Genomic DNA, 25,699 nt, shown 5'->3' on the forward strand with positions numbered 1-25,699 from the left:
CGTGAGGATGTCCCTGCGGGACGGGAGCCCCCGGCGTACTCCTTTATGCCCCAGGAGGCCCCCCCAAGCCCCCGGGCGGCTGGCCGAGCGGCCCCCGCCCCGCCCTGGCCCTCAGCAAGGCCTTGGGGCCGGCCGGCCGGCCGGGAGCCGGGGCAGGCAGGCCCTGGAGAGGGGCTGGGCGCGGGGCTGGACGGTCTTGGTGAGGAGCTGTGGGAGGGGGCGGGGAGGGCAGTGGGCAGGGGTGGGAGCTCAGGCCAGCCTCAGGCAGCCCAGGCCTGGGGGCCGGGCGCAGGGGAGTGGCAGGGCACCTGGGCACCTGGGTTGTGGGGGCCCGGAGGCTATGGGCAGGGACCAGGGCCAGGGGCTAGGGCCCAGCCCCCCACCCCTCCCTTCCCCGCGTCCAAAGCCAAAGGCCAGGGGGAGAAAAGTAAAGAAGCAAATGCCCCACGCCCCCACAAAAGGCCTACAGCACCCGGTATTCCCAGGCGGTCTCCCATCCAAGTACTAACCAGGCCCGACCCTGCTTAGCTTCCGAGATCAGACGAGATCGGGCGCGTTCAGGGTGGTATGGCCGTAGACGGAGGCGCGGCTCTCCCGCCGCCCTCAAGAAGTGGCCCGGCCGCCCGCGGCCAGCCCCGTCCGCCCGCGCCCCCGCCCCCGCCCCCGCTGGCCCCGACGCCTGCCCTCCCGCACCGCACCGCGCACGGCTGCTCCGCTGCACAGCCCGCCTGCGCCCGGATCCCGGATGGGCGCACACAAGGCCACCCAGGGCGGGCGCAGGCGCGCGGCTGTGGCTGCACGGCTCCCAGTGTGTGCGCCCGCCCACCGGCCGCAGGGGCTCCCAGTGCCTGCGTGTGAGCCTGTGAGCCGCCGGAGGGCGGGACAGCCGCGCGCGCGCGCGCACACACCCACACGCACCCGCGCCTTAGGGACAGGGTCGGGGCGCCTCCGGTGGGGCCCCGCTGCGAGTGGCCGCGGGTTCTGGGAGCAGGTGTGCGCGGCAGGGGGCGGAGCGTGGCCGTGGGGTCCGCGGCCCACGCCGGGGAGGCCCCGGGAGCAGCTTTGCCCAGCGCCCCCGGACCCTGTCTGTCGGCCTGCCCCTGCGCGGTGCGCGGGTCCGCTTCCGCGTGGCGGACGGGTTCGTGGTGCCTTTGGCCAGGCGGGCGCCGGGGCTCTCCTGCGGGCTCTTGCCCAGGGCGCCGCCAAGGGCCGGGTGCGGGGGCGGGCCCAGCGCCTTTGGGAATCGCAAGATGGGGGACTCCCGTCGCGTGGGCCAGGAGATCCGGGTGCCCCCGGCCTCAGTGCTCGCCCGACGGTGCTCTCTGCACCCGGGCTCCCACGGAGCCTCGCGTGGGTGCGTGCGCGCCGGCCGGCCGGCCGGGGTGCGCCTTGGGGCCCCCCACCCCCCGCGGCTTCCGGCGGGGCTCCCCTCTGGGTCTCTCGGGAGGGTTGAATGAAGGACAGGGGACAGCTCGCCCCCGCCTCCCGGTGAGCGGGGGCGCGCGCGTTGTGTGTGTGTGTGGGGGGGGGGGCGCGCTGTGGGCCTGGGGTGGGTGCAGGTGAGGGGCACGCTGGCAGGGGCGCTGGGAGCTGGGCGCGGGGGCAGCGGCCACTGGGACCGCCACCTCGGGGAGGAGCAGGGGCCGCCCGGGGCCCCCACTCAGCCCCCTCACCACCGCCACCCCCGCGGCCCCGCTCCCTGCACAGCCCCGCCCCCACCGCGTTCCCCCACCCTCCCCGTGAGGATGTCCCTGCGGGACGGGAGCCCCCGGCGTACTCCTTTATGCCCCAGGAGGCCCCCCCAAGCCCCCGGGCGGCTGGCCGAGCGGCCCCGCCCCGCCCTGGCCCTCAGCAAGGCCTTGGGGCCGGCCGGCCGGCCGGGGAGCCGGGGCAGGCAGGCCCTGGAGAGGGGCTGGGCGCGGGGCTGGACGGTCTTGGTGAGGAGCTGTGGGAGGGGGCGGGGAGGGCAGTGGGCAGGGGTGGGAGCTCAGGCCAGCCTCAGGCAGCCCAGGCCTGGGGGCCGGGCGCAGGGGAGTGGCAGGGCACCTGGGCACCTGGGTTGTGGGGGCCCGGAGGCTATGGGCAGGACCAGGGCCAGGGGCTAGGGCCCAGCCCCCCACCCCTCCCTTCCCCGCGTCCAAAGCCAAAGGCCAGGGGGAGAAAAGTAAAGAAGCAAATGCCCCACGCCCCCACAAAAGGCCTACAGCACCCGGTATTCCCAGGCGGTCTCCCATCCAAGTACTAACCAGGCCCGACCCTGCTTAGCTTCCGAGATCAGACGAGATCGGGCGCGTTCAGGGTGGTATGGCCGTAGACGGAGGCGCGGCTCTCCCGCCGCCCTCAAGAAGTGGCCCGGCCGCCCGCGGCCAGCCCCGTCCGCCCGCGCCCCCCGCCCCCGCCCCCGCTGGCCCCGACGCCTGCCCTCCCGCACCGCACCGCGCACGGCTGCTCCGCTGCACAGCCCGCCTGCGCCCGGATCCCGGATGGGCGCACACAAGGCCACCCAGGGCGGGCGCAGGCGCGCGGCTGTGGCTGCACGGCTCCCAGTGTGTGCGCCCGCCCACCGGCCGCAGGGGCTCCCAGTGCCTGCGTGTGAGCCTGTGAGCCGCCGGAGGCCGGGACAGCCGCGCGCGCGCGCACACACCCACACGCACCCGCGCCTTAGGGACAGGGTCGGGGCGCCTCCGGTGGGGCCCCGCTGCGAGTGGCCGCGGTTCTGGGAGCAGGTGTGCGCGGCAGGGGGCGGAGCGTGGCCGTGGGGTCCGCGGCCCACGCCGGGGAGGCCCCGGGAGCAGCTTTGCCCAGCGCCCCCGGACCCTGTCTGTCGGCCTGCCCCTGCGCGGTGCGCGGGTCCGCTTCCGCGTGGCGGACGGGTTCGTGGTGCCTTTGGCCAGGCGGGCGCCGGGGCTCTCCTGCGGGCTCTTGCCCAGGGCGCCGCCAAGGGCCGGGTGCGGGGGCGGGCCCAGCGCCTTTGGGAATCGCAAGATGGGGGACTCCCGTCGCGTGGGCCAGGAGATCCGGGTGCCCCCGGCCTCAGTGCTCGCCCGACGGTGCTCTCTGCACCCGGGCTCCCACGGAGCCTCGCGTGGGTGCGTGCGCGGCCGGCCGGCCGGCCGGGGTGCGCCTTGGGGCCCCCCACCCCCCGCGGCTTCCGGCGGGGCTCCCCTCTGGGTCTCTCGGGAGGGTTGAATGAAGGACAGGGGACAGCTCGCCCCCGCCTCCCGGTGAGCGGGGGCGCGCGCGTTGTGTGTGTGTGTGTGGGGGGGGCGCGCTGTGGGCCTGGGGGTGGGTGCAGGTGAGGGGCACGCTGGCAGGGGCGCTGGGAGCTGGGCGCGGGGGCAGCGGCCACTGGGACCGCCACCTCGGGGAGGAGCAGGGGCCGCCCGGGGCCCCCACTCAGCCCCTCACCACCGCCACCCCCGCGGCCCCGCTCCCTGCACAGCCCCGCCCCCACCGCGTTCCCCCACCCTCCCCGTGAGGATGTCCCTGCGGGACGGGAGCCCCCGGCGTACTCCTTTATGCCCCAGGAGGCCCCCCCAAGCCCCCCGGGCGGCTGGCCGAGCGGCCCCGCCCCGCCCTGGCCCTCAGCAAGGCCTTGGGGCCGGCCGGCCGGCCGGGAGCCGGGGCAGGCAGGCCCTGGAGAGGGGCTGGGCGCGGGGCTGGACGGTCTTGGTGAGGAGCTGTGGGAGGGGGCGGGGAGGGCAGTGGGCAGGGGTGGGAGCTCAGGCCAGCCTCAGGCAGCCCAGGCCTGGGGGCCGGGCGCAGGGGAGTGGCAGGGCACCTGGGCACCTGGGTTGTGGGGGCCCGGAGGCTATGGGCAGGACCAGGGCCAGGGGCTAGGGCCCAGCCCCCCACCCCTCCCTTCCCCGCGTCCAAAGCCAAAGGCCAGGGGGAGAAAAGTAAAGAAGCAAATGCCCCACGCCCCCACAAAAGGCCTACAGCACCCGGTATTCCCAGGCGGTCTCCCATCCAAGTACTAACCAGGCCCGACCCTGCTTAGCTTCCGAGATCAGACGAGATCGGGCGCGTTCAGGGTGGTATGGCCGTAGACGGAGGCGCGGCTCTCCCGCCGCCCTCAAGAAGTGGCCCGGCCGCCCGCGGCCAGCCCCGTCCGCCCGCGCCCCCGCCCCCGCCCCCGCTGGCCCCGACGCCTGCCCTCCCGCACCGCACCGCGCACGGCTGCTCCGCTGCACAGCCCGCCTGCGCCCGGATCCCGGATGGGCGCACACAAGGCCACCCAGGGCGGGCGCAGGCGCGCGGCTGTGGCTGCACGGCTCCCAGTGTGTGCGCCCGCCCACCGGCCGCAGGGGCTCCCAGTGCCTGCGTGTGAGCCTGTGAGCCGCCGGAGGGCGGGACAGCCGCGCGCGCGCACACTCACCCACACGCACCCGCGCCTTAGGGACAGGGTCGGGGCGCCTCCGGTGGGGCCCCGCTGCGAGTGGCCGCGGTTCTGGGAGCAGGTGTGCGCGGCAGGGGGCGGAGCGTGGCCGTGGGGTCCGCGGCCCACGCCGGGGAGGCCCCGGGAGCAGCTTTGCCCAGCGCCCCCGGACCCTGTCTGTCGGCCTGCCCCTGCGCGGTGCGCGGGTCCGCTTCCGCGTGGCGGACGGGTTCGTGGTGCCTTTGGCCAGGCGGGCGCCGGGGCTCTCCTGCGGGCTCTTGCCCAGGGCGCCGCCAAGGGCCGGGTGCGGGGGCGGGCCCAGCGCCTTTGGGAATCGCAAGATGGGGGACTCCCGTCGCGTGGGCCAGGAGATCCGGGTGCCCCCGGCCTCAGTGCTCGCCCGACGGTGCTCTCTGCACCCGGGCTCCCACGGAGCCTCGCGTGGGTGCGTGCGCGCCGGCCGGCCGGCCGGGGTGCGCCTTGGGGCCCCCCACCCCCCGCGGCTTCCGGCGGGGCTCCCCTCTGGGTCTCTCGGGAGGGTTGAATGAAGGACAGGGGACAGCTCGCCCCCGCCTCCCGGTGAGCGCGGGCGCGCGCGTTGTGTGTGTGTGTCTGGGGGGGGGCGCGCTGTGGGCCTGGGGTGGGTGCAGGTGAGGGGCACGCTGGCAGGGGCGCTGGGAGCTGGGCGCGGGGGGAGCGGCCACTGGGACCGCCACCTCGGGGAGGAGCAGGGGCCGCCCGGGGCCCCCACTCAGCCCCTCACCACCGCCACCCCCGCGGCCCCGCTCCCTGCACAGCCCCGCCCCCACCGCGTTCCCCCACCCTCCCCGTGAGGATGTCCCTGCGGGACGGGAGCCCCCGGCGTTCTCCTTTATGCCCCAGGAGGCCCCCCCAAGCCCCCGGGCGGCTGGCCGAGCGGCCCCGCCCCGCCCTGGCCCTCGGCAAGGCGTTGGGGCCGGCCGGCCGGCCGGGAGCCGGGGCAGGCAGGCCCTGGAGAGGGGCTGGGCGCGGGGCTGGACGGTCTTGGTGAGGAGCTGTGGGAGGGGGCGGGGAGGGCAGTGGGCAGGGGTGGGAGCTCAGGCCAGCCTCAGGCAGCCCAGGCCTGGGGGCCGGGCGCAGGGGAGTGGCAGGGCACCTGGGCACCTGGGTTGTGGGGGCCCGGAGGCTATGGGCAGGACCAGGGCCAGGGGCTAGGGCCCAGCCCCCCACCCCTCCCTTCCCCGCGTCCAAAGCCAAAGGCCAGGGGGAGAAAAGTAAAGAAGCAAATGCCCCACGCCCCCACAAAAGGCCTACAGCACCCGGTATTCCCAGGCGGTCTCCCATCCAAGTACTAACCAGGCCCGACCCTGCTTAGCTTCCGAGATCAGACGAGATCGGGCGCGTTCAGGGTGGTATGGCCGTAGACGGAGGCGCGGCTCTCCCGCCGCCCTCAAGAAGTGGCCCGGCCGCCCGCGGCCAGCCCCGTCCGCCCGCGCCCCCGCCCCCGCCCCCGCTGGCCCCGACGCCTGCCCTCCCGCACCGCACCGCGCACGGCTGCTCCGCTGCACAGCCCGCCTGCGCCCGGATCCCGGATGGGCGCACACAAGGCCACCCAGGGCGGGCGCAGGCGCGCGGCTGTGGCTGCACGGCTCCCAGTGTGTGCGCCCGCCCACCGGCCGCAGGGGCTCCCAGTGCCTGCGTGTGAGCCTGTGAGCCGCCGGAGGGCGGGACAGCCGCGCGCGCGCGCACACACCCACACGCACCCGCGCCTTAGGGACAGGGTCGGGGCGCCTCCGGTGGGGCCCCGCTGCGAGTGGCCGCGGTTCTGGGAGCAGGTGTGCGCGGCAGGGGGCGGAGCGTGGCCGTGGGGTCCGCGGCCCACGCCGGGGAGGCCCCGGGAGCAGCTTTGCCCAGCGCCCCCGGACCCTGTCTGTCGGCCTGCCCCTGCGCGGTGCGCGGGTCCGCTTCCGCGTGGCGGACGGGTTCGTGGTGCCTTTGGCCAGGCGGGCGCCGGGGCTCTCCTGCGGGCTCTTGCCCAGGGCGCCGCCAAGGGCCGGGTGCGGGGGCGGGCCCAGCGCCTTTGGGAATCGCAAGATGGGGGACTCCCGTCGCGTGGGCCAGGAGATCCGGGTGCCCCCGGCCTCAGTGCTCGCCCGACGGTGCTCTCTGCACCCGGGCTCCCACGGAGCCTCGCGTGGGTGCGTGCGCGCCGGCCGGCCGGCCGGGGTGCGCCTTGGGGCCCCCACCCCCCGCGGCTTCCGGCGGGGCTCCCCTCTGGGTCTCTCGGGAGGGTTGAATGAAGGACAGGGGACAGCTCGCCCCCGCCTCCCGGTGAGCGGGGGCGCGCGCGTTGTGTGTGTGTGTGGGGGGGGGGCGCGCTGTGGGCCTGGGGTGGGTGCAGGTGAGGGGCACGCTGGCAGGGGCGCTGGGAGCTGGGCGCGGGGGCAGCGGCCACTGGGACCGCCACCTCGGGGAGGAGCAGGGGCCGCCCGGGGCCCCCACTCAGCCCCTCACCACCGCCACCCCCGCGGCCCCGCTCCCTGCACAGCCCCGCCCCCCACCGCGTTCCCCCACCCTCCCCGTGAGGATGTCCCTGCGGGACGGGAGCCCCCGGCGTACTCCTTTATGCCCCAGGAGGCCCCCCCAAGCCCCCCGGGCGGCTGGCCGAGCGGCCCCGCCCCGCCCTGGCCCTCAGCAAGGCCTTGGGGCCGGCCGGCCGGCCGGGAGCCGGGGCAGGCAGGCCCTGGAGAGGGGCTGGGCGCGGGGCTGGACGGTCTTGGTGAGGAGCTGTGGGAGGGGGCGGGGAGGGCAGTGGGCAGGGGTGGGAGCTCAGGCCAGCCTCAGGCAGCCCAGGCCTGGGGGCCGGGCGCAGGGGAGTGGCAGGGCACCTGGGCACCTGGGTTGTGGGGGCCCGGAGGCTATGGGCAGGACCAGGGCCAGGGGCTAGGGCCCAGCCCCCCCACCCCTCCCTTCCCCGCGTCCAAAGCCAAAGGCCAGGGGGAGAAAAGTAAAGAAGCAAATGCCCCACGCCCCCCACAAAAGGCCTACAGCACCCGGTATTCCCAGGCGGTCTCCCATCCAAGTACTAACCAGGCCCGACCCTGCTTAGCTTCCGAGATCAGACGAGATCGGGCGCGTTCAGGGTGGTATGGCCGTAGACGGAGGCGCGGCTCTCCCGCCGCCCTCAAGAAGTGGCCCGGCCGCCCGCGGCCAGCCCCGTCCGCCCGCGCCCCCCGCCCCCGCCCCCGCTGGCCCCGACGCCTGCCCTCCCGCACCGCACCGCGCACGGCTGCTCCGCTGCACAGCCCCGCCTGCGCCCGGATCCCGGATGGGCGCACACAAGGCCACCCAGGGCGGGCGCAGGCGCGCGGCTGTGGCTGCACGGCTCCCAGTGTGTGCGCCCGCCCACCGGCCGCAGGGGCTCCCAGTGCCTGCGTGTGAGCCTGTGAGCCGCCGGAGGGCGGGACAGCCGCGCGCGCGCGCACACACCCACACGCACCCGCGCCTTAGGGACAGGGTCGGGGCGCCTCCGGTGGGGCCCCGCTGCGAGTGGCCGCGGTTCTGGGAGCAGGTGTGCGCGGCAGGGGGCGGAGCGTGGCCGTGGGGGTCCGCGGCCCACGCCGGGGAGGCCCCGGGAGCAGCTTTGCCCAGCGCCCCCGGACCCTGTCTGTCGGCCTGCCCCTGCGCGGTGCGCGGGTCCGCTTCCGCGTGGCGGACGGGTTCGTGGTGCCTTTGGCCAGGCGGGCGCCGGGGCTCTCCTGCGGGCTCTTGCCCAGGGCGCCGCCAAGGGCCGGGTGCGGGGGCGGGCCCAGCGCCTTTGGGAATCGCAAGATGGGGGACTCCCGTCGCGTGGGCCAGGAGATCCGGGTGCCCCCGGCCTCAGTGCTCGCCCGACGGTGCTCTCTGCACCCGGGCTCCCACGGAGCCTCGCGTGGGTGCGTGCGCGCCGGCCGGCCGGCCGGGGTGCGCCTTGGGGCCCCCCACCCCCCGCGGCTTCCGGCGGGGCTCCCCTCTGGGTCTCTCGGGAGGGTTGAATGAAGGACAGGGGACAGCTCGCCCCCGCCTCCCGGTGAGCGCGGGCGCGCGCGTTGTGTGTGTGTGTCTGGGGGGGGGCGCGCTGTGGGCCTGGGGTGGGTGCAGGTGAGGGGCACGCTGGCAGGGGCGCTGGGAGCTGGGCGCGGGGGGAGCGGCCACTGGGACCGCCACCTCGGGGAGGAGCAGGGGCCGCCCGGGGCCCCCACTCAGCCCCTCACCACCGCCACCCCCGCGGCCCCGCTCCCTGCACAGCCCCGCCCCCACCGCGTTCCCCCACCCTCCCCGTGAGGATGTCCCTGCGGGACGGGAGCCCCCGGCGTTCTCCTTTATGCCCCAGGAGGCCCCCCCAAGCCCCCGGGCGGCTGGCCGAGCGGCCCCGCCCCGCCCTGGCCCTCGGCAAGGCGTTGGGGCCGGCCGGCCGGCCGGGAGCCGGGGCAGGCAGGCCCTGGAGAGGGGCTGGGCGCGGGGCTGGACGGTCTTGGTGAGGAGCTGTGGGAGGGGGCGGGGAGGGCAGTGGGCAGGGGTGGGAGCTCAGGCCAGCCTCAGGCAGCCCAGGCCTGGGGGCCGGGCGCAGGGGAGTGGCAGGGCACCTGGGCACCTGGGTTGTGGGGGCCCGGAGGCTATGGGCAGGACCAGGGCCAGGGGCTAGGGCCCAGCCCCCCACCCCTCCCTTCCCCGCGTCCAAAGCCAAAGGCCAGGGGGAGAAAAGTAAAGAAGCAAATGCCCCACGCCCCCACAAAAGGCCTACAGCACCCGGTATTCCCAGGCGGTCTCCCATCCAAGTACTAACCAGGCCCGACCCTGCTTAGCTTCCGAGATCAGACGAGATCGGGCGCGTTCAGGGTGGTATGGCCGTAGACGGAGGCGCGGCTCTCCCGCCGCCCTCAAGAAGTGGCCCGGCCGCCCGCGGCCAGCCCCGTCCGCCCGCGCCCCCGCCCCCGCCCCCGCTGGCCCCGACGCCTGCCCTCCCGCACCGCACCGCGCACGGCTGCTCCGCTGCACAGCCCGCCTGCGCCCGGATCCCGGATGGGCGCACACAAGGCCACCCAGGGCGGGCGCAGGCGCGCGGCTGTGGCTGCACGGCTCCCAGTGTGTGCGCCCGCCCACCGGCCGCAGGGGCTCCCAGTGCCTGCGTGTGAGCCTGTGAGCCGCCGGAGGGCGGGACAGCCGCGCGCGCGCGCACACACCCACACGCACCCGCGCCTTAGGGACAGGGTCGGGGCGCCTCCGGTGGGGCCCCGCTGCGAGTGGCCGCGGTTCTGGGAGCAGGTGTGCGCGGCAGGGGGCGGAGCGTGGCCGTGGGGTCCGCGGCCCACGCCGGGGAGGCCCCGGGAGCAGCTTTGCCCAGCGCCCCCGGACCCTGTCTGTCGGCCTGCCCCTGCGCGGTGCGCGGGTCCGCTTCCGCGTGGCGGACGGGTTCGTGGTGCCTTTGGCCAGGCGGGCGCCGGGGCTCTCCTGCGGGCTCTTGCCCAGGGCGCCGCCAAGGGCCGGGTGCGGGGGCGGGCCCAGCGCCTTTGGGAATCGCAAGATGGGGGACTCCCGTCGCGTGGGCCAGGAGATCCGGGTGCCCCCGGCCTCAGTGCTCGCCCGACGGTGCTCTCTGCACCCGGGCTCCCACGGAGCCTCGCGTGGGTGCGTGCGCGCCGGCCGGCCGGCCGGGGTGCGCCTTGGGGCCCCCCACCCCCCGCGGCTTCCGGCGGGGCTCCCCTCTGGGTCTCTCGGGAGGGTTGAATGAAGGACAGGGGACAGCTCGCCCCCGCCTCCCGGTGAGCGGGGGCGCGCGCGTTGTGTGTGTGTGTGGGGGGGGGGGCGCGCTGTGGGCCTGGGGTGGGTGCAGGTGAGGGGCACGCTGGCAGGGGCGCTGGGAGCTGGGCGCGGGGGCAGCGGCCACTGGGACCGCCACCTCGGGGAGGAGCAGGGGCCGCCCGGGGCCCCCACTCAGCCCCTCACCACCGCCACCCCCCGCGGCCCCGCTCCCTGCACAGCCCCGCCCCCACCGCGTTCCCCCACCCTCCCCGTGAGGATGTCCCTGCGGGACGGGAGCCCCCGGCGTACTCCTTTATGCCCCAGGAGGCCCCCCCAAGCCCCCGGGCGGCTGGCCGAGCGGCCCCGCCCCGCCCTGGCCCTCAGCAAGGCCTTGGGGCCGGCCGGCCGGCCGGGAGCCGGGGCAGGCAGGCCCTGGAGAGGGGCTGGGCGCGGGGCTGGACGGTCTTGGTGAGGAGCTGTGGGAGGGGGCGGGGAGGGCAGTGGGCAGGGGTGGGAGCTCAGGCCAGCCTCAGGCAGCCCAGGCCTGGGGGCCGGGCGCAGGGGAGTGGCAGGGCACCTGGGCACCTGGGTTGTGGGGGCCCGGAGGCTATGGGCAGGACCAGGGCCAGGGGCTAGGGCCCAGCCCCCCACCCCTCCCTTCCCCGCGTCCAAAGCCAAAGGCCAGGGGGAGAAAAGTAAAGAAGCAAATGCCCCACGCCCCCACAAAAGGCCTACAGCACCCGGTATTCCCAGGCGGTCTCCCATCCAAGTACTAACCAGGCCCGACCCTGCTTAGCTTCCGAGATCAGACGAGATCGGGCGCGTTCAGGGTGGTATGGCCGTAGACGGAGGCGCGGCTCTCCCGCCGCCCTCAAGAAGTGGCCCGGCCGCCCGCGGCCAGCCCCGTCCGCCCGCGCCCCCGCCCCCGCCCCCGCTGGCCCCGACGCCTGCCCTCCCGCACCGCACCGCGCACGGCTGCTCCGCTGCACAGCCCGCCTGCGCCCGGATCCCGGATGGGCGCACACAAGGCCACCCAGGGCGGGCGCAGGCGCGCGGCTGTGGCTGCACGGCTCCCAGTGTGTGCGCCCGCCCACCGGCCGCAGGGGCTCCCAGTGCCTGCGTGTGAGCCTGTGAGCCGCCGGAGGGCGGGACAGCCGCGCGCGCGCGCACACACCCACACGCACCCGCGCCTTAGGGACAGGGTCGGGGCGCCTCCGGTGGGGCCCCGCTGCGAGTGGCCGCGGTTCTGGGAGCAGGTGTGCGCGGCAGGGGGCGGAGCGTGGCCGTGGGGTCCGCGGCCCACGCCGGGGAGGCCCCGGGAGCAGCTTTGCCCAGCGCCCCCGGACCCTGTCTGTCGGCCTGCCCCTGCGCGGTGCGCGGGTCCGCTTCCGCGTGGCGGACGGGTTCGTGGTGCCTTTGGCCAGGCGGGCGCCGGGGCTCTCCTGCGGGCTCTTGCCCAGGGCGCCGCCAAGGGCCGGGTGCGGGGGCGGGCCCAGCGCCTTTGGGAATCGCAAGATGGGGGGACTCCCGTCGCGTGGGCCAGGAGATCCGGGTGCCCCCGGCCTCAGTGCTCGCCCGATGGTGCTCTCTGCACCCGGGCTCCCACGGAGCCTCGCGTGGGTGCGTGCGCGCCGGCAGGCCGGCCGGGGTGCGCCTTGGGGCCCCCCACCCCCCGCGGCTTCCGGCGGGGCTCCCCTCTGGGTCTCTCGGGAGGGTTGAATGAAGGACAGGGGACAGCTCGCCCCCGCCTCCCGGTGAGCGGGGGCGCGCGCGTTGTGTGTGTGGGGGGGGGGGGGCGCGCTGTGGGCCTGGGGTGGGTGCAGGTGAGGGGCACGCTGGCAGGGGCGCTGGGAGCTGGGCGCGGGGGGAGCGGCCACTGGGACCGCCACCTCGGGGAGGAGCAGGGGCCGCCCGGGGCCCCCACTCAGCCCCTCACCACCGCCACCCCCGCGGCCCCGCTCCCTGCACAGCCCCGCCCCCACCGCGTTCCCCCACCCTCCCCGTGAGGATGTCCCTGCGGGACGGGAGCCCCCGGCGTACTCCTTTATGCCCCAGGAGGCCCCCCCAAGCCCCCGGGCGGCTGGCCGAGCGGCCCCGCCCCGCCCTGGCCCTCGGCAAGGCGTTGGGGCCGGCCGGCCGGCCGGGAGCCGGGGCAGGCAGGCCCTGGAGAGGGGCTGGGCGCGGGGCTGGACGGTCTTGGTGAGGAGCTGTGGGAGGGGGCGGGGAGGGCAGTGGGCAGGGGTGGGAGCTCAGGCCAGCCTCAGGCAGCCCAGGCCTGGGGGCCGGGCGCAGGGGAGTGGCAGGGCACCTGGGCACCTGGGTTGTGGGGGCCCGGAGGCTATGGGCAGGACCAGGGCCAGGGGCTAGGGCCCAGCCCCCCACCCCTCCCTTCCCCGCGTCCAAAGCCAAAGGCCAGGGGGAGAAAAGTAAAGAAGCAAATGCCCCACGCCCCCACAAAAGGCCTACAGCACCCGGTATTCCCAGGCGGTCTCCCATCCAAGTACTAACCAGGCCCGACCCTGCTTAGCTTCCGAGATCAGACGAGATCGGGCGCGTTCAGGGTGGTATGGCCGTAGACGGAGGCGCGGCTCTCCCGCCGCCCTCAAGAAGTGGCCCGGCCGCCCGCGGCCAGCCCCGTCCGCCCGCGCCCCCGCCCCCGCCCCCGCTGGCCCCGACGCCTGCCCTCCCGCACCGCACCGCGCACGGCTGCTCCGCTGCACAGCCCGCCTGCGCCCGGATCCCGGATGGGCGCACACAAGGCCACCCAGGGCGGGCGCAGGCGCGCGGCTGTGGCTGCACGGCTCCCAGTGTGTGCGCCCGCCCACCGGCCGCAGGGGCTCCCAGTGCCTGCGTGTGAGCCTGTGAGCCGCCGGAGGGCGGGACAGCCGCGCGCGCGCGCACACACCCACACGCACCCGCGCCTTAGGGACAGGGTCGGGGCGCCTCCGGTGGGGCCCCGCTGCGAGTGGCCGCGGTTCTGGGAGCAGGTGTGCGCGGCAGGGGGCGGAGCGTGGCCGTGGGGTCCGCGGCCCACGCCGGGGAGGCCCCGGGAGCAGCTTTGCCCAGCGCCCCCGGACCCTGTCTGTCGGCCTGCCCCTGCGCGGTGCGCGGGTCCGCTTCCGCGTGGCGGACGGGTTCGTGGTGCCTTTGGCCAGGCGGGCGCCGGGGCTCTCCTGCGGGCTCTTGCCCAGGGCGCCGCCAAGGGCCGGGTGCGGGGGCGGGCCCAGCGCCTTTGGGAATCGCAAGATGGGGGACTCCCGTCGCGTGGGCCAGGAGATCCGGGTGCCCCCGGCCTCAGTGCTCGCCCGACGGTGCTCTCTGCACCCGGGCTCCCACGGAGCCTCGCGTGGGTGCGTGCGCGCCGGCCGGCCGGCCGGGGTGCGCCTTGGGGCCCCCCACCCCCCGCGGCTTCCGGCGGGGCTCCCCTCTGGGTCTCTCGGGAGGGTTGAATGAAGGACAGGGGACAGCTCGCCCCCGCCTCCCGGTGAGCGGGGGCGCGCGCGTTGTGTGTGTGTGTGGGGGGGGGGCGCGCTGTGGGCCTGGGGTGGGTGCAGGTGAGGGGCACGCTGGCAGGGGCGCTGGGAGCTGGGCGCGGGGGCAGCGGCCACTGGGACCGCCACCTCGGGGAGGAGCAGGGGCCGCCCGGGGCCCCCACTCAGCCCCTCACCACCGCCACCCCCGCGGCCCCGCTCCCTGCACAGCCCCGCCCCCACCGCGTTCCCCCACCCTCCCCGTGAGGATGTCCCTGCGGGACGGGAGCCCCCGGCGTACTCCTTTATGCCCCAGGAGGCCCCCCCAAGCCCCCGGGCGGCTGGCCGAGCGGCCCCGCCCCGCCCTGGCCCTCGGCAAGGCCTTGGGGCCGGCCGGCCGGCCGGCCGGGAGCCGGGGCAGGCAGGCCCTGGAGAGGGGCTGGGCGCGGGGCTGGACGGTCTTGGTGAGGAGCTGTGGGAGGGGGCGGGGAGGGCAGTGGGCAGGGGTGGGAGCTCAGGCCAGCCTCAGGCAGCCCAGGCCTGGGGGCCGGGCGCAGGGGAGTGGCAGGGCACCTGGGCACCTGGGTTGTGGGGGCCCGGAGGCTATGGGCAGGACCAGGGCCAGGGGCTAGGGCCCAGCCCCCCACCCCTCCCTTCCCCGCGTCCAAAGCCAAAGGCCAGGGGGAGAAAAGTAAAGAAGCAAATGCCCCACGCCCCCACAAAAGGCCTACAGCACCCGGTATTCCCAGGCGGTCTCCCATCCAAGTACTAACCAGGCCCGACCCTGCTTAGCTTCCGAGATCAGACGAGATCGGGCGCGTTCAGGGTGGTATGGCCGTAGACGGAGGCGCGGCTCTCCCGCCGCCCTCAAGAAGTGGCCCGGCCGCCCGCGGCCAGCCCCGTCCGCCCGCGCCCCCGCCCCCGCCCCCGCTGGCCCCGACGCCTGCCCTCCCGCACCGCACCGCGCACGGCTGCTCCGCTGCACAGCCCGCCTGCGCCCGGATCCCGGATGGGCGCACACAAGGCCACCCAGGGCGGGCGCAGGCGCGCGGCTGTGGCTGCACGGCTCCCAGTGTGTGCGCCCGCCCACCGGCCGCAGGGGCTCCCAGTGCCTGCGTGTGAGCCTGTGAGCCGCCGGAGGGCGGGACAGCCGCGCGCGCGCGCACACACCCACACGCACCCGCGCCTTAGGGACAGGGTCGGGGCGCCTCCGGTGGGGCCCCGCTGCGAGTGGCCGCGGTTCTGGGAGCAGGTGTGCGCGGCAGGGGGCGGAGCGTGGCCGTGGGGTCCGCGGCCCACGCCGGGGAGGCCCCGGGAGCAGCTTTGCCCAGCGCCCCCGGACCCTGTCTGTCGGCCTGCCCCTGCGCGGTGCGCGGGTCCGCTTCCGCGTGGCGGACGGGTTCGTGGTGCCTTTGGCCAGGCGGGCGCCGGGGCTCTCCTGCGGGCTCTTGCCCAGGGCGCCGCCAAGGGCCGGGTGCGGGGGCGGGCCCAGCGCCTTTGGGAATCGCAAGATGGGGGACTCCCGTCGCGTGGGCCAGGAGATCCGGGTGCCCCCGGCCTCAGTGCTCGCCCGACGGTGCTCTCTGCACCCGGGCTCCCACGGAGCCTCGCGTGGGTGCGTGCGCGCCGGCCGGCCGGCCGGGGTGCGCCTTGGGGCCCCCCACCCCCCGCGGCTTCCGGCGGGGCTCCCCTCTGGGTCTCTCGGGAGGGTTGAATGAAGGACAGGGGACAGCTCGCCCCCGCCTCCCGGTGAGCGGGGGCGCGCGCGTTGTGTGTGTGTGTGGGGGGGGGGGCGCGCTGTGGGCCTGGGGTGGGTGCAGGTGAGGGGCACGCTGGCAGGGGCGCTGGGAGCTGGGCGCGGGGGCAGCGGCCACTGGGACCGCCACCTCGGGGAGGAGCAGGGGCCGCCCGGGGCCCCCACTCAGCCCCTCACCACCGCCACCCCCGCGGCCCCGCTCCCTGCACAGCCCCGCCCCCACCGCGTTCCCCCACCCTCCCCGTGAGGATGTCCCTGCGGGACGGGAGCCCCCGGCGTACTCCTTTATGCCCCAGGAGGCCCCCCCAAGCCCCCGGGCGGCTGGCCGAGCGGCCCCGCCCCGCCCTGGCCCTCAGCAAGGCCTTGGGGCCGGCCGGCCGGCCGGGAGCCGGGGCAGGCAGGCCCTGGAGAGGGGCTGGGCGCGGGGCTGGACGGTCTTGGTGAGGAGCTGTGGGAGGGGGCGGGGAGGGCAGTGGGCAGGGGTGGGAGCTCAGGCCAGCCTCAGGCAGCCCAGGCCTGGGGGCCGGGCGCAGGGGAGTGGCAGGGCACCTGGGCACCTGGGTTGTGGGGGCCCGGAGGCTATGGGCAGGACCAGGGCCAGGGGCTAGGGCCCAGCCCCCCACCCCTCCCTTCCCCGCGTCCAAAGCCAAAGGCCAGGGGGAGAAAAGTAAAGAAGCAAATGCCCCACGCCCCCACAAAAGGCCTACAGCACCCGGTATTCCCAGGCGGTCTCCCATCCAAGTACTAACCAGGCCCGACCCTGCTTAGCTTCCGAGATCAGACGAGATCGGGCGCGTTCAGGGTGGTATGGCCGTAGACGGAGGCGCGGCTCTCCCGCCGCCCTCAAGAAGTGGCCCGGCCGCCCGCGGCCAGCCCCGTCCGCCCGCGCCCCCGCCCCCGCCCCCGCTGGCCCCGACGCCTGCCCTCCCGCACCGCACCGCGCACGGCTGCTCCGCTGCACAGCCCGCCTGCGCCCGGATCCCGGATGGGCGCACACAAGGCCACCCAGGGCGGGCGCAGGCGCGCGGCTGTGGCTGCACGGCTCCCAGTGTGTGCGCCCGCCCACCGGCCGCAGGGGCTCCCAGTGCCTGCGTGTGAGCCTGTGAGCCGCCGGAGGCCGGGACAGCCGCGCGCGCGCGCACACACCCACACGCACCCGCGCCTTAGGGACAGGGTCGGGGCGCCTCCGGTGGGGCCCCGCTGCGAGTGGCCGCGGTTCTGGGAGCAGGTGTGCGCGGCAGGGGGCGGAGCGTGGCCGTGGGGTCCGCGGCCCACGCCGGGGAGGCCCCGGGAGCAGCTTTGCCCAGCGCCCCCGGACCCTGTCTGTCGGCCTGCCCCTGCGCGGTGCGCGGGTCCGCTTCCGCGTGGCGGACGGGTTCGTGGTGCCTTTGGCCAGGCGGGCGCCGGGGCTCTCCTGCGGGCTCTTGCCCAGGGCGCCGCCAAGGGCCGGGTGCGGGGGGCGGGCCCAGCGCCTTTGGGAATCGCAAGATGGGGGACTCCCGTCGCGTGGGCCAGGAGATCCGGGTGCCCCCGGCCTCAGTGCTCGCCCGACGGTGCTCTCTGCACCCGGGCTCCCACGGAGCCTCGCGTGGGTGCGTGCGCGCCGGCCGGCCGGCCGGGGTGCGCCTTGGGGCCCCCCACCCCCCGCGGCTTCCGGCGGGGCTCCCCTCTGGGTCTCTCGGGAGGGTTGAATGAAGGACAGGGGACAGCTCGCCCCCGCCTCCCGGTGAGCGGGGGCGCGCGCGTTGTGTGTGTGTGTGTGGGGGGGGGCGCGCTGTGGGCCTGGGGTGGGTGCAGGTGAGGGGCACGCTGGCAGGGGCGCTGGGAGCTGGGCGCGGGGGCAGCGGCCACTGGGACCGCCACCTCGGGGAGGAGCAGGGGCCGCCCGGGGCCCCCACTCAGCCCCTCACCACCGCCACCCCCGCGGCCCCGCTCCCTGCACAGCCCCGCCCCCACCGCGTTCCCCCACCCTCCCCGTGAGGATGTCCCTGCGGGACGGGAGCCCCCGGCGTACTCCTTTATGCCCCAGGAGGCCCCCCCAAGCCCCCGGGCGGCTGGCCGAGCGGCCCCGCCCCGCCCTGGCCCTCAGCAAGGCCTTGGGGCCGGCCGGCCGGCCGGGAGCCGGGGCAGGCAGGCCCTGGAGAGGGGCTGGGCGCGGGGCTGGACGGTCTTGGTGAGGAGCTGTGGGAGGGGGCGGGGAGGGCAGTGGGCAGGGGTGGGAGCTCAGGCCAGCCTCAGGCAGCCCAGGCCTGGGGGCCGGGCGCAGGGGAGTGGCAGGGCACCTGGGCACCTGGGTTGTGGGGGCCCGGAGGCTATGGGCAGGACCAGGGCCAGGGGCTAGGGCCCAGCCCCCCACCCCTCCCTTCCCCGCGTCCAAAGCCAAAGGCCAGGGGGAGAAAAGTAAAGAAGCAAATGCCCCACGCCCCCACAAAAGGCCTACAGCACCCGGTATTCCCAGGCGGTCTCCCATCCAAGTACTAACCAGGCCCGACCCTGCTTAGCTTCCGAGATCAGACGAGATCGGGCGCGTTCAGGGTGGTATGGCCGTAGACGGAGGCGCGGCTCTCCCGCCGCCCTCAAGAAGTGGCCCGGCCGCCCGCGGCCAGCCCCGTCCGCCCGCGCCCCCGCCCCCGCCCCCGCTGGCCCCGACGCCTGCCCTCCCGCACCGCACCGCGCACGGCTGCTCCGCTGCACAGCCCGCCTGCGCCCGGATCCCGGATGGGCGCACACAAGGCCACCCAGGGCGGGCGCAGGCGCGCGGCTGTGGCTGCACGGCTCCCAGTGTGTGCGCCCGCCCACCGGCCGCAGGGGCTCCCAGTGCCTGCGTGTGAGCCTGTGAGCCGCCGGAGGGCGGGACAGCCGCGCGCGCGCACACTCACCCACACGCACCCGCGCCTTAGGGACAGGGTCGGGGCGCCTCCGGTGGGGCCCCGCTGCGAGTGGCCGCGGTTCTGGGAGCAGGTGTGCGCGGCAGGGGGCGGAGCGTGGCCGTGGGGTCCGCGGCCCACGCCGGGGAGGCCCCGGGAGCAGCTTTGCCCAGCGCCCCCGGACCCTGTCTGTCGGCCTGCCCCTGCGCGGTGCGCGGGTCCGCTTCCGCGTGGCGGACGGGTTCGTGGTGCCTTTGGCCAGGCGGGCGCCGGGGCTCTCCTGCGGGCTCTTGCCCAGGGCGCCGCCAAGGGCCGGGTGCGGGGGCGGGCCCAGCGCCTTTGGGAATCGCAAGATGGGGGACTCCCGTCGCGTGGGCCAGGAGATCCGGGTGCCCCCGGCCTCAGTGCTCGCCCGACGGTGCTCTCTGCACCCGGGCTCCCACGGAGCCTCGCGTGGGTGCGTGCGCGCCGGCCGGCCGGCCGGGGTGCGCCTTGGGGCCCCCCACCCCCCGCGGCTTCCGGCGGGGCTCCCCTCTGGGTCTCTCGGGAGGGTTGAATGAAGGACAGGGGACAGCTCGCCCCCGCCTCCCGGTGAGCGCGGGCGCGCGCGTTGTGTGTGTGTGTCTGGGGGGGGGCGCGCTGTGGGCCTGGGGTGGGTGCAGGTGAGGGGCACGCTGGCAGGGGCGCTGGGAGCTGGGCGCGGGGGGAGCGGCCACTGGGACCGCCACCTCGGGGAGGAGCAGGGGCCGCCCGGGGCCCCCACTCAGCCCCTCACCACCGCCACCCCCCGCGGCCCCGCTCCCTGCACAGCCCCGCCCCCACCGCGTTCCCCCACCCTCCCCGTGAGGATGTCCCTGCGGGACGGGAGCCCCCGGCGTACTCCTTTATGCCCCAGGAGGCCCCCCCAAGCCCCCGGGCGGCTGGCCGAGCGGCCCCGCCCCGCCCTGGCCCTCGGCAAGGCGTTGGGGCCGGCCGGCCGGCCGGGAGCCGGGGCAGGCAGGCCCTGGAGAGGGGCTGGGCGCGGGGCTGGACGGTCTTGGTGAGGAGCTGTGGGAGGGGGCGGGGAGGGCAGTGGGCAGGGGTGGGAGCTCAGGCCAGCCTCAGGCAGCCCAGGCCTGGGGGCCGGGCGCAGGGGAGTGGCAGGGCACCTGGGCACCTGGGTTGTGGGGGCCCGGAGGCTATGGGCAGGACCAGGGCCAGGGGCTAGGGCCCAGCCCCCCACCCCTCCCTTCCCCGCGTCCAAAGCCAAAGGCCAGGGGGAGAAAAGTAAAGAAGCAAATGCCCACGCCCCCACAAAAGGCCTACAGCACCCGGTATTCCCAGGCGGTCTCCCATCCAAGTACTAACCAGGCCCGACCCTGCTTAGCTTCCGAGATCAGACGAGATCGGGCGCGTTCAGGGTGGTATGGCCGTAGACGGAGGCGCGGCTCTCCCGCCGCCCTCAAGAAGTGGCCCGGCCGCCCGCGGCCAGCCCCGTCCGCCCGCGCCCCCGCCCCCGCCCCCGCTGGCCCCGACGCCTGCCCTCCCGCACCGCACCGCGCACGGCTGCTCCGCTGCACAGCCCGCCTGCGCCCGGATCCCGGATGGGCGCACACAAGGCCACCCAGGGCGGGCGCAGGCGCGCGGCTGTGGCTGCACGGCTCCCAGTGTGTGCGCCCGCCCACCGGCCGCAGGGGCTCCCAGTGCCTGCGTGTGAGCCTGTGAGCCGCCGGAGGGCGGGACAGCCGCGCGCGCGCGCACACACCCACACGCACCCGCGCCTTAGGGACAGGGTCGGGGCGCCTCCGGTGGGGCCCCGCTGCGAGTGGCCGCGGTTCTGGGAGCAGGTGTGCGCGGCAGGGGGCGGAGCGTGGCCGTGGGGTCCGCGGCCCACGCCGGGGAGGCCCCGGGAGCAGCTTTGCCCAGCGCCCCCGGACCCTGTCTGTCGGCCTGCCCCTGCGCGGTGCGCGGGTCCGCTTCCGCGTGGCGGACGGGTTCGTGGTGCCTTTGGCCAGGCGGGCGCCGGGGCTCTCCTGCGGGCTCTTGCCCAGGGCGCCGCCAAGGGCCGGGTGCGGGGGCGGGCCCAGCGCCTTTGGGAATCGCAAGATGGGGGACTCCCGTCGCGTGGGCCAGGAGATCCGGGTGCCCCCGGCCTCAGTGCTCGCCCGACGGTGCTCTCTGCACCCGGGCTCCCACGGAGCCTCGCGTGGGTGCGTGCGCGCCGGCCGGCCGGCCGGGGTGCGCCTTGGGGCCCCCCACCCCCCGCGGCTTCCGGCGGGGCTCCCCTCTGGGTCTCTCGGGAGGGTTGAATGAAGGACAGGGGACAGCTCGCCCCCGCCTCCCGGTGAGCGGGGGCGCGCGCGTTGTGTGTGTGTGTGGGGGGGGGGGGCGCGCTGTGGGCCTGGGGTGGGTGCAGGTGAGGGGCACGCTGGCAGGGGCGCTGGGAGCTGGGCGCGGGGGCAGCGGCCACTGGGACCGCCACCTCGGGGAGGAGCAGGGGCCGCCCGGGGCCCCCACTCAGCCCCTCACCACCGCCACCCCCGCGGCCCCGCTCCCTGCACAGCCCCGCCCCCACCGCGTTCCCCCACCCTCCCCGTGAGGATGTCCCTGCGGGACGGGAGCCCCCGGCGTACTCCTTTATGCCCCAGGAGGCCCCCCCAAGCCCCCGGGCGGCTGGCCGAGCGGCCCCGCCCCGCCCTGGCCCTCAGCAAGGCCTTGGGGCCGGCCGGCCGGCCGGGAGCCGGGGCAGGCAGGCCCTGGAGAGGGGCTGGGCGCGGGGCTGGACGGTCTTGGTGAGGAGCTGTGGGAGGGGGCGGGGAGGGCAGTGGGCAGGGGTGGGAGCTCAGGCCAGCCTCAGGCAGCCCAGGCCTGGGGGCCGGGCGCAGGGGAGTGGCAGGGCACCTGGGCACCTGGGTTGTGGGGGCCCGGAGGCTATGGGCAGGACCAGGGCCAGGGGCTAGGGCCCAGCCCCCCACCCCTCCCTTCCCCGCGTCCAAAGCCAAAGGCCAGGGGGAGAAAAGTAAAGAAGCAAATGCCCCACGCCCCCACAAAAGGCCTACAGCACCCGGTATTCCCAGGCGGTCTCCCATCCAAGTACTAACCAGGCCGACCCTGCTTAGCTTCCGAGATCAGACGAGATCGGGCGCGTTCAGGGTGGTATGGCCGTAGACGGAGGCGCGGCTCTCCCGCCGCCCTCAAGAAGTGGCCCGGCCGCCCGCGGCCAGCCCCGTCCGCCCGCGCCCCCGCCCCCGCCCCCGCTGGCCCCGACGCCTGCCCTCCCGCACCGCACCGCGCACGGCTGCTCCGCTGCACAGCCCGCCTGCGCCCGGATCCCGGATGGGCGCACACAAGGCCACCCAGGGCGGGCGCAGGCGCGCGGCTGTGGCTGCACGGCTCCCAGTGTGTGCGCCCGCCCACCGGCCGCAGGGGCTCCCAGTGCCTGCGTGTGAGCCTGTGAGCCGCCGGAGGCCGGGACAGCCGCGCGCGCGCGCACACACCCACACGCACCCGCGCCTTAGGGACAGGGTCGGGGCGCCTCCGGTGGGGCCCCGCTGCGAGTGGCCGCGGTTCTGGGAGCAGGTGTGCGCGGCAGGGGGCGGAGCGTGGCCGTGGGGTCCGCGGCCCACGCCGGGGAGGCCCCGGGAGCAGCTTTGCCCAGCGCCCCCGGACCCTGTCTGTCGGCCTGCCCCTGCGCGGTGCGCGGGTCCGCTTCCGCGTGGCGGACGGGTTCGTGGTGCCTTTGGCCAGGCGGGCGCCGGGGCTCTCCTGCGGGCTCTTGCCCAGGGCGCCGCCAAGGGCCGGGTGCGGGGGCGGGCCCAGCGCCTTTGGGAATCGCAAGATGGGGGACTCCCGTCGCGTGGGCCAGGAGATCCGGGTGCCCCCGGCCTCAGTGCTCGCCCGACGGTGCTCTCTGCACCCGGGCTCCCACGGAGCCTCGCGTGGGTGCGTGCGCGCCGGCCGGCCGGCCGGGGTGCGCCTTGGGGCCCCCCACCCCCCGCGGGCTTCCGGCGGGGCTCCCCTCTGGGTCTCTCGGGAGGGTTGAATGAAGGACAGGGGACAGCTCGCCCCCGCCTCCCGGTGAGCGGGGGCGCGCGCGTTGTGTGTGTGTGTGTGGGGGGGGCGCGCTGTGGGCCTGGGGTGGGTGCAGGTGAGGGGCACGCTGGCAGGGGCGCTGGGAGCTGGGCGCGGGGGCAGCGGCCACTGGGACCGCCACCTCGGGGAGGAGCAGGGGCCGCCCGGGGCCCCCACTCAGCCCCTCACCACCGCCACCCCCGCGGCCCCGCTCCCTGCACAGCCCCGCCCCCACCGCGTTCCCCCACCCTCCCCGTGAGGATGTCCCTGCGGGACGGGAGCCCCCGGCGTACTCCTTTATGCCCCAGGAGGCCCCCCCAAGCCCCCGGGCGGCTGGCCGAGCGGCCCCGCCCCGCCCTGGCCCTCGGCAAGGCCTTGGGGCCGGCCGGCCGGCCGGGAGCCGGGGCAGGCAGGCCCTGGAGAGGGGGCTGGGCGCGGGGCTGGACGGTCTTGGTGAGGAGCTGTGGGAGGGGGCGGGGAGGGCAGTGGGCAGGGGTGGGAGCTCAGGCCAGCCTCAGGCAGCCCAGGCCTGGGGGCCGGGCGCAGGGGAGTGGCAGGGCACCTGGGCACCTGGGTTGTGGGGGCCCGGAGGCTATGGGCAGGACCAGGGCCAGGGGCTAGGGCCCAGCCCCCCACCCCTCCCTTCCCCGCGTCCAAAGCCAAAGGCCAGGGGGAGAAAAGTAAAGAAGCAAATGCCCCACGCCCCCACAAAAGGCCTACAGCACCCGGTATTCCCAGGCGGTCTCCCATCCAAGTACTAACCAGGCCCGACCCTGCTTAGCTTCCGAGATCAGACGAGATCGGGCGCGTTCAGGGTGGTATGGCCGTAGACGGAGGCGCGGCTCTCCCGCCGCCCTCAAGAAGTGGCCCGGCCGCCCGCGGCCAGCCCCGTCCCGCCGCGCCCCCGCCCCCGCCCCCGCTGGCCCCGACGCCTGCCCTCCCGCACCGCACCGCGCACGGCTGCTCCGCTGCACAGCCCGCCTGCGCCCGGATCCCGGATGGGCGCACACAAGGCCACCCAGGGCGGGCGCAGGCGCGCGGCTGTGGCTGCACGGCTCCCAGTGTGTGCGCCCGCCCACCGGCCGCAGGGGCTCCCAGTGCCTGCGTGTGAGCCTGTGAGCCGCCGGAGGGCGGGACAGCCGCGCGCGCGCACACTCACCCACACGCACCCGCGCCTTAGGGACAGGGTCGGGGCGCCTCCGGTGGGGCCCCGCTGCGAGTGGCCGCGGTTCTGGGAGCAGGTGTGCGCGGCAGGGGGCGGAGCGTGGCCGTGGGGTCCGCGGCCCACGCCGGGGAGGCCCCGGGAGCAGCTTTGCCCAGCGCCCCCGGACCCTGTCTGTCGGCCTGCCCCTGCGCGGTGCGCGGGTCCGCTTCCGCGTGGCGGACGGGTTCGTGGTGCCTTTGGCCAGGCGGGCGCCGGGGCTCTCCTGCGGGCTCTTGCCCAGGGCGCCGCCAAGGGCCGGGTGCGGGGGCGGGCCCAGCGCCTTTGGGAATCGCAAGATGGGGGGACTCCCGTCGCGTGGGCCAGGAGATCCGGGTGCCCCCGGCCTCAGTGCTCGCCCGACGGTGCTCTCTGCACCCGGGCTCCCACGGAGCCTCGCGTGGGTGCGTGCGCGCCGGCCGGCCGGCCGGGGTGCGCCTTGGGGCCCCCCACCCCCCGCGGCTTCCGGCGGGGCTCCCCTCTGGGTCTCTCGGGAGGGTTGAATGAAGGACAGGGGACAGCTCGCCCCCGCCTCCCGGTGAGCGCGGGCGCGCGCGTTGTGTGTGTGTGTCTGGGGGGGGGCGCGCTGTGGGCCTGGGGTGGGTGCAGGTGAGGGGCACGCTGGCAGGGGCGCTGGGAGCTGGGCGCGGGGGGAGCGGCCACTGGGACCGCCACCTCGGGGAGGAGCAGGGGCCGCCCGGGGCCCCCACTCAGCCCCTCACCACCGCCACCCCCCGCGGCCCCGCTCCCTGCACAGCCCCGCCCCCACCGCGTTCCCCCACCCTCCCCGTGAGGATGTCCCTGCGGGACGGGAGCCCCCGGCGTACTCCTTTATGCCCCAGGAGGCCCCCCCAAGCCCCCGGGCGGCTGGCCGAGCGGCCCCGCCCCGCCCTGGCCCTCGGCAAGGCGTTGGGGCCGGCCGGCCGGCCGGGAGCCGGGGCAGGCAGGCCCTGGAGAGGGGCTGGGCGCGGGGCTGGACGGTCTTGGTGAGGAGCTGTGGGAGGGGGCGGGGAGGGCAGTGGGCAGGGGTGGGAGCTCAGGCCAGCCTCAGGCAGCCCAGGCCTGGGGGCCGGGCGCAGGGGAGTGGCAGGGCACCTGGGCACCTGGGTTGTGGGGGCCCGGAGGCTATGGGCAGGACCAGGGCCAGGGGCTAGGGCCCAGCCCCCCACCCCTCCCTTCCCCGCGTCCAAAGCCAAAGGCCAGGGGGAGAAAAGTAAAGAAGCAAATGCCCCACGCCCCCACAAAAGGCCTACAGCACCCGGTATTCCCAGGCGGTCTCCCATCCAAGTACTAACCAGGCCGACCCTGCTTAGCTTCCGAGATCAGACGAGATCGGGCGCGTTCAGGGTGGTATGGCCGTAGACGGAGGCGCGGCTCTCCCGCCGCCCTCAAGAAGTGGCCCGGCCGCCCGCGGCCAGCCCCGTCCGCCCGCGCCCCCGCCCCCGCCCCCGCTGGCCCCGACGCCTGCCCTCCCGCACCGCACCGCGCACGGCTGCTCCGCTGCACAGCCCGCCTGCGCCCGGATCCCGGATGGGCGCACACAAGGCCACCCAGGGCGGGCGCAGGCGCGCGGCTGTGGCTGCACGGCTCCCAGTGTGTGCGCCCGCCCACCGGCCGCAGGGGCTCCCAGTGCCTGCGTGTGAGCCTGTGAGCCGCCGGAGGCCGGGACAGCCGCGCGCGCGCGCACACACCCACACGCACCCGCGCCTTAGGGACAGGGTCGGGGCGCCTCCGGTGGGGCCCCGCTGCGAGTGGCCGCGGTTCTGGGAGCAGGTGTGCGCGGCAGGGGGCGGAGCGTGGCCGTGGGGTCCGCGGCCCACGCCGGGGAGGCCCCGGGAGCAGCTTTGCCCAGCGCCCCCGGACCCTGTCTGTCGGCCTGCCCCTGCGCGGTGCGCGGGTCCGCTTCCGCGTGGCGGACGGGTTCGTGGTGCCTTTGGCCAGGCGGGCGCCGGGGCTCTCCTGCGGGCTCTTGCCCAGGGCGCCGCCAAGGGCCGGGTGCGGGGGCGGGCCCAGCGCCTTTGGGAATCGCAAGATGGGGGACTCCCGTCGCGTGGGCCAGGAGATCCGGGTGCCCCCGGCCTCAGTGCTCGCCCGACGGTGCTCTCTGCACCCGGGCTCCCACGGAGCCTCGCGTGGGTGCGTGCGCGCCGGCCGGCCGGCCGGGGTGCGCCTTGGGGCCCCCCCACCCCCCCGCGGCTTCCGGCGGGGCTCCCCTCT

General features: G+C 76.8%; 15 non-coding genes across 15 annotated transcripts; all 15 read right to left on the reverse strand.

The window, feature by feature from the left end:
* Positions 1-460: 460 nt before the first annotated feature.
* Positions 461-579, reverse strand: LOC130018919 (5S ribosomal RNA). The gene has a single exon (XR_008791660.1). It is a non-coding gene; the product is annotated as a 5S ribosomal RNA (ribosomal RNA).
* Positions 580-2,197: 1,618 nt separating this feature from the next.
* On the reverse strand, positions 2,198-2,316 carry LOC130018930 (5S ribosomal RNA). Its single transcript, XR_008791671.1, has one exon. It is a non-coding gene; the product is annotated as a 5S ribosomal RNA (ribosomal RNA).
* Positions 2,317-3,932: 1,616 nt separating this feature from the next.
* Positions 3,933-4,051, reverse strand: LOC130018931 (5S ribosomal RNA). The gene has a single exon (XR_008791672.1). It is a non-coding gene; the product is annotated as a 5S ribosomal RNA (ribosomal RNA).
* A 1,613-nt stretch (positions 4,052-5,664) lies between these two features.
* On the reverse strand, positions 5,665-5,783 carry LOC130018932 (5S ribosomal RNA). The gene has a single exon (XR_008791673.1). It is a non-coding gene; the product is annotated as a 5S ribosomal RNA (ribosomal RNA).
* A 1,615-nt stretch (positions 5,784-7,398) lies between these two features.
* LOC130018933 (5S ribosomal RNA) lies at positions 7,399-7,517 on the reverse strand. The gene has a single exon (XR_008791674.1). It is a non-coding gene; the product is annotated as a 5S ribosomal RNA (ribosomal RNA).
* A 1,616-nt stretch (positions 7,518-9,133) lies between these two features.
* LOC130018920 (5S ribosomal RNA) lies at positions 9,134-9,252 on the reverse strand. Its single transcript, XR_008791661.1, has one exon. It is a non-coding gene; the product is annotated as a 5S ribosomal RNA (ribosomal RNA).
* Positions 9,253-10,866: 1,614 nt separating this feature from the next.
* On the reverse strand, positions 10,867-10,985 carry LOC130018921 (5S ribosomal RNA). Its single transcript, XR_008791662.1, has one exon. It is a non-coding gene; the product is annotated as a 5S ribosomal RNA (ribosomal RNA).
* A 1,612-nt stretch (positions 10,986-12,597) lies between these two features.
* LOC130018922 (5S ribosomal RNA) lies at positions 12,598-12,716 on the reverse strand. Its single transcript, XR_008791663.1, has one exon. It is a non-coding gene; the product is annotated as a 5S ribosomal RNA (ribosomal RNA).
* Positions 12,717-14,332: 1,616 nt separating this feature from the next.
* LOC130018923 (5S ribosomal RNA) lies at positions 14,333-14,451 on the reverse strand. Its single transcript, XR_008791664.1, has one exon. It is a non-coding gene; the product is annotated as a 5S ribosomal RNA (ribosomal RNA).
* A 1,613-nt stretch (positions 14,452-16,064) lies between these two features.
* LOC130018924 (5S ribosomal RNA) lies at positions 16,065-16,183 on the reverse strand. Its single transcript, XR_008791665.1, has one exon. It is a non-coding gene; the product is annotated as a 5S ribosomal RNA (ribosomal RNA).
* Positions 16,184-17,797: 1,614 nt separating this feature from the next.
* On the reverse strand, positions 17,798-17,916 carry LOC130018925 (5S ribosomal RNA). Its single transcript, XR_008791666.1, has one exon. It is a non-coding gene; the product is annotated as a 5S ribosomal RNA (ribosomal RNA).
* A 1,613-nt stretch (positions 17,917-19,529) lies between these two features.
* LOC130018926 (5S ribosomal RNA) lies at positions 19,530-19,648 on the reverse strand. The gene has a single exon (XR_008791667.1). It is a non-coding gene; the product is annotated as a 5S ribosomal RNA (ribosomal RNA).
* Positions 19,649-21,262: 1,614 nt separating this feature from the next.
* On the reverse strand, positions 21,263-21,380 carry LOC130018928 (5S ribosomal RNA). The gene has a single exon (XR_008791669.1). It is a non-coding gene; the product is annotated as a 5S ribosomal RNA (ribosomal RNA).
* A 1,614-nt stretch (positions 21,381-22,994) lies between these two features.
* Positions 22,995-23,113, reverse strand: LOC130018927 (5S ribosomal RNA). The gene has a single exon (XR_008791668.1). It is a non-coding gene; the product is annotated as a 5S ribosomal RNA (ribosomal RNA).
* Positions 23,114-24,728: 1,615 nt separating this feature from the next.
* LOC130018929 (5S ribosomal RNA) lies at positions 24,729-24,846 on the reverse strand. The gene has a single exon (XR_008791670.1). It is a non-coding gene; the product is annotated as a 5S ribosomal RNA (ribosomal RNA).
* Between the last annotated feature and the right edge of the window lie 853 nt (positions 24,847-25,699).

The sequence above is a fragment of the Sorex fumeus genome, unplaced genomic scaffold (assembly GCF_029834395.1).
Source record: "Sorex fumeus unplaced genomic scaffold, SorFum_2.1 ptg000324l, whole genome shotgun sequence".
NCBI classification, from domain to species: domain Eukaryota; kingdom Metazoa; phylum Chordata; class Mammalia; order Eulipotyphla; family Soricidae; genus Sorex; species Sorex fumeus.